Source organism: Phodopus roborovskii, unplaced genomic scaffold, assembly GCF_943737965.1.
Source record: "Phodopus roborovskii unplaced genomic scaffold, PHOROB, whole genome shotgun sequence".
In the NCBI taxonomy this organism is placed as follows: domain Eukaryota; kingdom Metazoa; phylum Chordata; class Mammalia; order Rodentia; family Cricetidae; genus Phodopus; species Phodopus roborovskii.
The window spans coordinates 78,296-89,480 of NW_026126723.1; positions in this window are offsets into that span (position 1 = coordinate 78,296).

Below are 11,185 nucleotides of genomic sequence, written 5' to 3' on the forward strand. Positions count from 1 at the left end.
AGTGACAGGGTATGGTGAGAAGAAATTATAAGACAGCATTGTTCAAAGTCATGTGCTACATGTGAAGAAGAAGAAACTTATCCCAGTTTGGCTGGAGATTTGTGCCACATTCAACAGCAAATCCCTTGCTAATGTGAACCATTGGATTTGGTTATTAAAGGAAGTATACAAATGTTGAAGGAGGATAATCAGACAATAAATCACAAGAGGAATGCAGAACAACTCAAAAACATTGTAAACAAATCCACAGTGGCCTTGGTACAGACAACCACAATCCCAATACTTGGAAATTATGAAATCACAACTCTGCTATATTCTGGGCCTTTTCCATCATGGTAACTCCAGCAGCTGATTGCCTACCATTTTCCCCTTCAATGTACACTAGAAACTATTCCTCCTATTTTGATTTGAATGCCGGAGACATGGTCCACACGGAATTACTTTTCTGGTAACTGCAATGGATATATGACTACTGGACTCAAATTTGTAATTTGAAAACTCAGAGATGGTACAGCCCATTAATTTAAGTATTTAGTTTGTAAAATAAGAGGGAAGTAAGTTCATTGATCTGGGGAACAAAAGGCTGGGAACAAAAGTCACCTGAGCTGACAAAAGAGTGCTGTCTCAGAAACATTTTCTATAATTATGGAGATACAGCTTTAATATGTCTTCCAAGGCAGAATTCACTCCACATATTTAAATGAGTAACAAACCCAAATATCTTTAAGAACTCTGAGCATCAAACTCTGGCTAATCTCAAAGAGGTGATGTTGTGCAATTTTATTTTAGTATATATTAATCTCTTCATGCCTATGAACATATTTTAAATGATGGTGGGAAAGGTGATGTTGAGTTTATTTGGCTCTAGGAAGCTGTGGTTATTTGAATGTCTAGAGCATCCTGATGGTCTAATGAAGTGCTGACTGACCAAGAACAAGACAGAAGAGAGGATAGGCAGGGCTGGAAGGCAGATAGAATAAATAAATATGAGAAGGGCAGCACAGAATGAATATGAGAAATACAGCAGAAGAGATGAAGGGGCAAGGAAAGCACATACAGGTATCTTAAGACAGAGCAAGAGTAAATAAAAATATGATACACAGAAGTAAGGAATGAAAAAAATCACAGAGGCCAAAGGTGGATGGGGTAACTTAAAGATAAAAAAATTCAGCAAAAAAAAAAAAAAAAAAAAAAAAAAAAAAAAAGTCAAGGTAAGCAAGTACAGGTATTCACAAGCAAAAATCACAAAAATAAGACAGTCTAGAATCGATTTTCCATCCCATGTATGATATCATCCTTAATCCTTTATTAGGTTCAGTCCAAAGGATATACTTCTAACAATTTAAAAAGGGATAGAAGAATTTATGTGCAGCCACTAAGACGGTTGAAGACTTACAGAGAAAAAAAAAATCTCTGTAAAAAAAAAAAAAAAAAAAAAAAAAAAAATTCGACCTTAAATTGTGACCTACAATATAGAGGTTTCTCAATACATTTTAAAAATGTATCAGAGCCTGTGAATTACACACACACAAAGGATGAAAGACACAAATACAGAAAACATTAAGGACAAGTCACATGTCTATACCATGTCCTTAGACCAAAATTCCTTTTGAGTTATTTTAACTTCAGATTATGGCTGATTTTTACCTCTGAGCATTATGCCTCACAGAAAGCCATGTTTGCTTCTGTGCAGGACCAGGAGTTCATCTAAACTAAGTCTTCCTGATGTCTAGGACAGGGCTGTGACATCACTGTAGAGAATTCCTTTTTAAGCTTTAGTTTATGTAATGTATATGACTGTCTGCTCCCGTGCATTTGTGCACGGTACCTGCAAAGAAGTGGTGGAAGATGTCATTCTGTAAATATGGTTCTGTAATTGGTTAATGAATAAAGCACTGTTGGCTAATACCAAAGCAAGATAGGTGAGATTGGAGACTAGGAGGACAAAGGGAGAAGTAGGGAGGAGATTCAAGATGTAAGATACAAAGAGAGCAGAGTGCTGGCCCCTCACTCTGCTAAGATAAGGCCACATGGAAATACTTAGATTAATAGAAATGGTTTAATATTAAGACACAGCTAACCAATAAGAAATGCTAGTAACAGGCTAACAACTTTATATCTAATACAATGCCTCTGTGTGTTACTTGGGGGCTGGTGCAGCAGTGAGAACAGGAAAACCACTCATAACAGGATGTTTGTCTGAAGCCACCTAAGCAAAGTACCTGCAAAGGGTAGGACAGGGTACCATCTCCCTTTAACTCAAGTTAGAGAAGATGGCCGTCTGTCATGGTTTCTGGTAATGGAACATGTGTCCTCTGTAACAACAACCAGTGCTGTTGACTCCTAAGCTATATTTCTAGTCAGCTTCATTATTTAAAATTTATTCTCATGCCTTTTATTTAAACTGTATTTCACCAATTTACCCCTTCATGTCTTTTCTCCATTCCTTCGCATATTCTTCCCTTGAAATTCCTTTCTTGTTAAGCATGTATGAATGAATTTGTATGCACAAACATGCCAATGAAAACCAATTGAGTACAATTCTGCTGATTGTGTATATATGGTTGAGCACTGAACATGTGGTATTGGACATGCAATCAGGGAGCTCCTCCTTTCCAGAGGCTAATACTTTCAGGAGTAAGGGTATGGACACAAAGTGATCTGGGCTACCTTAGTCAGGAATCAGTATCAAGAATAAGAAAGATGGGGTGGTAATTAGCTTAGCTAACAATTGCTTGTGACATGGCCCTGAATTCCTAGAGCTTTGGGGAAGACTATGGATACTGTCCTGATCTAGTCACAATCTGCCTTTGTTCTTTGGTCCTTCCACCACACCCAATGAGAGACAGGCCAGCTGCTGGCACCACCCATTTCCTCCAAGAAGACTGAAGAACACTGAAGAAGCTCCACCCACAAAAGCGGCAATGCTAGCCACTAGGCAATCCTGCCTTGCATCTCAATTGCTGCAAAGGACTCTAAGGACCGTGGACAAGAGGGCAGTGGAATCGACTTTTTCCACGTTGCTTGGGCCAACGCTAGGTAAGGCTTCCAAAAGCTCCTAATCCACAGGTTTCGTGCCATCAGCAGAAGGCAAACGTCCTTAAAGCCTCTGACTTCAACAACTGTGGAGGACCTGGGGTGGCTGTCCATACTGCCATCTAGTAAGACCCTGTTACTCTAATCAGTATCCTTCTCAAGAACTCTGATGCTTTTGACAGATGGTAGCTTTGTCAGCTTAAAGCAGCAGCCAAGGCTCCAAGTGTTACAAAACAGATTTCAAAAATGGAAATTTTAAGGTTGCTACTGTTTATAGACTTAACATTAATCAATAAAGTTTTAACAGTATTAAATACCATACTATGCCACTATATGATCAGAACTAAGTATAAACTTACAATTAAGGTGCTTTTCATTGTGCTAAAAATTTGCCAGTTGTATGTGTTAATTCTTTCAGCCAAATCATTTATAACATGAGTATGCTGCTAGTGTGTCTTAATATTTATGTTTTTGCAAAATCAAAGGATTCTTTTAAGTTCGAGGGAGCTGAATTGGATCCATTTACAGGTCAGATCCACTCCAAATAATTATTAGTCAACTTTTCCCTGGCCTTGGGACTTCCTAACCTTGTCCTGGGAATTCCTTGGGAGCCCCTCCCCCACCTTACTTCTCCCATTAAATACTTAGACCTAATGTACAAAAACTTAACCTTGTTCTCTGCTCTGCTAACATCTTGTCAGATCTTAAAGAGATGCCAGAGCTCCATACTGTCAGAACTCTGATGAAACAACCAGCTACCAGGACATGGCAACATCCCAGCTTTCTTGGATCAACCAACGATGATCTAAGCCCCCAAGTCAGCAGGAAGTAGTCTCGAGAACTCAATGTCTTTATTCCCTAACCTGCCACGCCCAACCCCCACCATTTTAATAACAATAAGAGGTAGAAATGTCAGGAACTAGCAGCCAGCTGACCACCCCCCCCACGACGATGGGCGGGACACTCATGGCCATGTGATCCCTATGTCAGCCTAACTTGTTGGCTCAAAATTTACCTGGATGCCAGAGGACTCAGTTATGCATGTGCAAGCCCCCCTTTTAAAGCAAGCTTGCAAAGGGTGACTCTCACTCTTGCTCTCCCTCTTGGTCTCCCTCTCTGGCCTCTGTCTCTCTCTCTCCTGCTTTCGGTTGGCCACCTCTTTCTCTCCCTTCTCTCAATAAACTCCACATGGGCACTGAGTCTCATATTTGTGTTTCTTAGGCATTAGCTGCAGCAAAAGCACAACATTAGTGCCAAAACCCAGGCAGGCTCTCCTTGAGTGTCACTGGCAGCTGTCTGCTGGTGGGCAGCCAGCCAGAGATACTTGAGATCCTGTTTCTGATACCAGGGGTTGCCTCAATCCCCCGTTCACTGGAAATACCACCCCACACTGGCTTCGATTAGGTAAGGTACCCTTTTAAATTTTAACCCATTTCCTTAAGGTCGGGTACATTCCTCAAGGGTGGAAGACATACAGCCCAGGGCTCCGCTCTTGGACTGCTGAGTCCTTCCGGCCTCTGTTGGCCCTGGCAACATTTTCAGGCTGACAAGCTTCGAATAATGCTCTGCCATTCTCGCTTATGGTGTGGCCACACTGTTGAGTTCCAAGACTGCATGTTCACTTTCTCTCCCATTTTATTCCCATTGGGAATAAACCGGACAAGAAAATACACCCCACCACTCCACTGGGATGCCTGATAGAAAATGTAAAACCCTTTCACTTAATGCCACTTGTAAAGGTACCCAGACTTATTTACTTTTGTACTGAAACATAGCCTAGATTCCCCTAGAAAATAATTCAAATTGGCCACATAAACGGCTCTCTAGATCCCAATATTTTACAGGATCTTTCAAATTACTGCCAGCGAACAGGTCGATGGAAGGAGTTTTTTCTATATCTCTGCTAAACATTCTGCTAAACAATCTTTCCCTAAATTTGTTTCAGTTCTCTTCCCACCACACTCAAATTTTCCTGCCTGTCCTAGCTGCAATCTGTCTCAGTGCGGTGGTCTGAGCTGAGGCAGCATCTGCTTTAGACAAAATTACATCTCAAAACTTTACAATTTCTGCCAACTGTTGGGAATATGTTTATGGAAGTCACCATCTTGACCATGTGGCCTAGCTTTACCCACCATGGTTCTTCTTTCTGCTTCATCAGCCATCTAGGCAGAAGGAGTCTAGCCAGCTTCTGCCGCCAACAAAACCTGTAATTCATTTACCTTTTGCCTTTTATTCTTAGTGTGTAATATCTGTTTTCTCTGACTATGTTATATATAGCTTCACACTCCAGTCCTTCTCAATTTACCCAGTCCTGTATAATATATCTGTACACTTGATTTCAACTTAACTTTAAGTAAATGTAAGCTAACTTCATACAACTTAAATTCAACTGTTCTAAGTCTCAGATATTTCTAAATTATTATGTGCCTTTAAATGGTGGTAAACATTTAAGGTTATAAATGTCTATTTCAAGCTAAGAAAATATTTATGCCAACCAGTCTTTCCTATAAGCTGTATATAAATGTTAAGCCTCTATTATCAAAGGGAGTATTTCTCTACCTCTTTGTCCTTTACAGTTATATGTCTAACCTACTAAGTTAAAACCATTTACAGTCAGGCTGCATGGGTCTGAGTAAAACATCCCCCCCACAGACTCTCAGCTTAGATCCAGTTTTCCAGACAAATTAATTAATTACAGGGATAAAGACATACCTATCCACCTATGTGCTTAAGGCAAGTAACTAAAGACTATTTTGTATACTAAAGTATGCTAAACAGTCAGACAGCCCTCAAATGCTCAGAGATCTAGAGAATATGGCATTTAAAAGGTTTCATTAAAAAGCTTTTATAACAGAGAGACAGGCCAGTTGCTTGCACCACCCATTTTCTCCAAGAAGAGTGATAGACACTGAAAAAGCCACCCACAAAAGTGGCAACACTAGCCACTGAACAATCCTGCCTTGCATCTCAACTGCTGCAAAGGGCACTAAGAACTGTGGACAAAAGGGCAGTGGAGTCGATCTTCTCCACGTTGCTTGGGCTAATGGTAGGTAAGTCTTCCAAAAGCTCCTAATCCACAGGTCTCATGCTTTCAGTGGAAGGAAGACATTTTTAAAGCCTCTAAGCTCAACAACTGTGGAGGACCTCAGGGTGGCTGTCCATGCTGCCAGCTAGTAAATCCCTGTTACTCCCTAATCATTCAGGTAAAATTTTATCCATCTCAAGAACTCTGATGTTTTTGATGACTTGTAGCTTTGTCAGCTTACAGCACTATCCAAGGCTCAAATTGTTACAAAACAGATTTCAAAACTGGAAATCTTAAGGTTGCTAGTATTCATAGCCTTAACATTAATCAATAAAGTTTTAATAAGCTATTAATCCAATTCTGAGGGAGTACTAAACATCATACTATGCCATTATTCGATCATAACTGTAACTATAAGCTCACAATTAAGGTTCTTTTCATTGTGCTAAGAATCTGCCAGTTGTGTTAATTCTTTCAGCCAAATCATATTAACATGTGTATGCTGATAAAGTGTCTAATATTTATGTTTTATGAACCCAAAGATTTTTTTGGGTTCCAGGTAGCAGAATTGGATCCATTTACAAGTCAGATTCACTCCAAATAATTATTACTCAACATTTTCTTGGCTGTGTGACTTCCTAACCTGGTCCTGGGACCCCCTTGGAAGCCCCTCCCCCACCTTACTTCTCCCATTAAGTAATAAGACCTAAGAGACAGAAACTTAACCTTGTCCTCTGCTCTGTTAACATCTTGCCAGGTCTCAAAGAGATGCCAGAGCTCCATACAGTCAGGGCTGCAATGAAACAACCACTTACCAGGACGTGTCAGCACCCCAGCTTTCTCGGATCCCCCAAAGATGATCTATGCCCCCAAGTCAGCAGGAAGAAGTCTTGAAAACTCAAAGTCCTTATTCCCTTCCCTGCCACACCCAACCCCCACCTTATTAATAACAATAAGAGGTGGGAATGTTAGGAACTAGCAGCCAGCTGTCCCCTGCCCCCAATGATGGGCGGGGCACTCATGGCCTTGTCAAGACTATGTCAAGCTTTACCTAGCGGCCAGAACACTCACTTATGCATGTGCAAGCCCTCCCTTTAAAAGCAAGCACACCCCTCTCTCTGGTGTCTCTCTCTCTGCCTCCCTCTTGATCTCTGTCTCTCTCCCGTTTTCCTTGGGCAACAGCTACCCCCTTTCTCTCCCCTCTCTCAATAAACTCAACGTGGGCGCTAAGTCTCATTTATGTGTTTTATAGGCATTAGCTACAGCAAAGGAACAACAATAATAAATTAATAATGACAGTACTAATAATAACGATGATGATAATAATAACAAAATAATAGTGACACTGATAATGATAATAAAAATAATAATAACAACAGCAGCAGCAATGATAGAATACTAAAAATAACGATAACGATAATAATAATGGTAATAATAACAATATTATTGTAAGGCCCTCAGAATGAGGAGTCTTCCAGGTTCAAAGGATACCCCAAGAACTCAATATCCAGTCCAGTTGCTGCAAAACGAAAGAGGCTTCACTGAACAGGAAACGTTTGAGCAAACGGGCTCCTCCAGCACGCAGGCTAGGGAGAAGCCCCCTCCCCTGGGCCCAGGTGTTTTTAAAGGCAAACCCACTAGCTTAGGGAGGGGGTGGGACCCTCTGTCCACTGAGTATGTGACCCTTGGATGTCGGACGGTCTTGCTATTAGAGTCAGCAGACCTTAGGGCCTCAGGGTGTGCTAATTAATTTTGTCTGGGCAAACCAGCTGCAGCTATCTCTTTGTTTCCTAAGGACCCTATTCACCACCTGTTGACTCACAGGAAAGGAGGGACAGAAAGGAGGGGCAGTGTGAATTCTTCTCATCTCAGGGCCTGGTGAGAGGAAGCTAGCAAATTCCAAGAAACAGATATTGGTTAGCTTTCCAGGTCAGACCGTCCTTCATTTAACTTCACTTTTTGGTTTTTCACTATTAATAATAGTAATAATAATAGCAAGAATAACAAGACTGATAAATAATTATTAACGGTAATATAAATAACAACAATAATGATAAATGTTAATAACAATGATGATGATAACAGGATTAGTAGTAATAATAATAACAAAATAATAATAAACACAACTCTGTCAGTCACCGCCTCCCCCGGGAATCTAACACCGGGAGACCCGCATTGGCCATTGGGGCAGCATGGGACACACAGGAAACTCTGGCTCAGAAAAACCCAGAACAATATCAAACAAACAGAAAGAGAGAAACTTTAAAAATAATAATAAGAAGCGGTTTTTAACACTGGAATTTCTGGGGCACAAAAGCAGGAAGTAGGCTTGGGGGACGCTGGGAAATGGAGTCCTGGATCTTCGGAGCCCAGAAGAAGGTTAGGAACTGAAAAGATCAAAACAAGCCTGGGTCATGATGGGAACTGTAGTTTGGGGGCCTTGATGTCCAGAACCGGAAGTCGAAGGTCGAAAAGAAAGACATGGCCACACAGCATGCTGGGAACTGCAATCCCGGACCCTCAAAGATTGAAACCGAAGTCCGTTGGTAGGAAAGAAGGATGCAGCCTCAAAGCATCCTGGGAAATGCAGTCCTGGGCTGCCACAGATGAAAACAAGTCTCTAGGCAGAGAAGCAGGAAGCGGCCACAGAGTATGCTGGTAAATGCAATCCCTGGGCTGAACGTCCAAAACCAGAAGTCTTTGGGCAGCCTCCACGAACTAAAACCGGAAGTTTCATGCTGAAAATAGGGAAGCCACCGCAGAGCACATTGGGAAATGCAGTCCCGTGCCACAACACATGAAAACCGGAAGTCCCTGGGCTTATAGGCAGGAATCGACCCCACAGGATGCTAGGAAATGCAGTCCCTGGCCTGAACGTCCAAACCCGGAAGTCTCTGGGCAGCGAAGCAGTAAGCGGCTGCATAGGTTGCTGGGTAATGCAGTCTTGGCCACAGCAGTTACAAAAGTTCCTGTGGGCCTCGGCTCAGGTCGGCCTTGGCTGCAATCTGGGAGCCGAAGTCCTGACCCACCCACGATGATTGGCGTGAGTCTCCGCTGCCGGGTTTCCCTTGCCAGGAAGTCCTGCCATTGGCTTGGGCCCCCCCCTTCTCCACCTATAAAGATGGCAGACATGGCTCCCGCCCAGTCGCCCTGCACTCCTCCTGGCAGGGGGTAGGGCCTGCAGTGATTGACAGAGAGGGGCATGGCCTGCAGTGATTGACAGCAGAAGGATCAGGAGGGGGGAGACCTGGCCAAGGTCTGTGATTTCACTGGGGCCACACCCTGCATTCCCATGGGTTTTACTGTCATGACCTGCATTGCCACGACCGCCAGGGCCGCTGCACTGTGGGCCCTAACATTGCTGATTGTTGACCTCAGAGTGTGGTAGGAGACTCCTGCCACGCCCACCTGGGGACGAAGATGGTGAGGGGAGGACGGGAGGGCATTTCCTGCTCCCAGTCATCATTTCCTGTGAGTACACCGTCCTGACCAAGACCTGTCCACCAAAGAGGCCACACCCATACTGTGGCCACACACTTGGGGATCCACCCATCCTGAATCTGTGCTTCCAGCTCTTGCACCTCCTTACCTGGGAGCTACCTTGACCCGGCTGGAGGACAGGAAGGAGGGGCTGGCACTGCTGTAGGTGAGAGTGAGGCCCAGAGAGGGTCATTGACTGTGACCTTGGACCTGCAGGGGGCAGGAGAGCTCGGGCAGGGCTGCAGCTAATGGGTGGGCCTGATGCTGAGCAGTCTGGATCAACTTAAAACCCTGTCTCCCATTTAAATATGTAAATGACACTGAAGTGTTATGCAAAGGAGGCACTAGTAATTGAGATTATGCAAATGTGCACGATGCATGCAAATCTGTGAGACTGATTGGGATTCACATTTGAATATGCAAATGAGAAAACAGAGTTGTGGGAATGCACTTTAATATGCAAATTTATGGTGCTTCACATGCTTTTGCTATGCAAATGAATGCAAGTTATCCCATGTGTTTGGGATTTTGACATTCACATATATGCATGTTATCTCATTTGGAGGTGTGGCTATGCAAATTAACCCAGGCAGTTTCTGTACTTGATGTCTTCTGAGTCTCCAGGCAGCATTTGAATATGCAAATCAGATATGCTGGCAGGGGATGGCCTCCCCTGACCCTGCACCCAATGACACCTGTCCATGTCCATCAAAGGCATCTGATAGCAAAGCTGCTCCCTCCAATCCTGCTCATGCTCAACTTTATATAGAAATACAAAAGACACAAGACAGCCAAAACAACCCTGTGCAATAAACGAACTTAAGGAGGCATCACAATCCCAAATGTCATGCTCTATTACAGAACTATAGTCCTGAAAACAGTTGGTATTGGCACAAAAATACACAGAAGACCAATGGAATCAAATTGAAAACCTTGATATTAACCCACACACCTATGAAAACCTCATTTTTAACAAAGAAGCTGAAGTTATACAATGTGAAAAAAGAAAGCATCTTCAAAAATTTATGCTGATATAACTGGATGGTGGTGTGTAGAAGACTAGAGATAGAGCAATGTCTATTGCCATGCAAAAACTTAAGTCCAAATGGATCAAAGACATCAACATATATCCAGCCACACTGAACCACATAGAAAAGAAAGTAGGAGGTACACTTGGATGAATTGTTACAAGAGACCACTTCTTGAACATAATACCAGTTGCATAAAAAGTGAGATCCACAATCAATAACTGGGGTCTCCTGAAACTAAGAAGCTTCTGTAAGGCAAAGGACACAGTCAACAAGACATAACAGCAGCTCACAGAGTGGAAAAAATCTTCACCAACCCCACATATGACAGAGGGCTGATCTCCAAAATCAAAGATCTTGGGAAATTAGTCACCAAAACGCCAAATAACCCTATTAAAAACTGGGGTCCAAAACTGAATAGAGAATTCTCAATAGAGGAATCAAAAATGGTGGAAAGACACTTAAGAATGTGCTCAACACGCTTTGTCATCAGGGAAATGCAAACCAAAACAACTCTTCGATACCATGTTACTTATGCGAGATGACTAAAATCTAAAACATGAATGACAGCTTATGCTGGAGAGGATGTGGATAAAGGGGAACACCCCTCCATAGC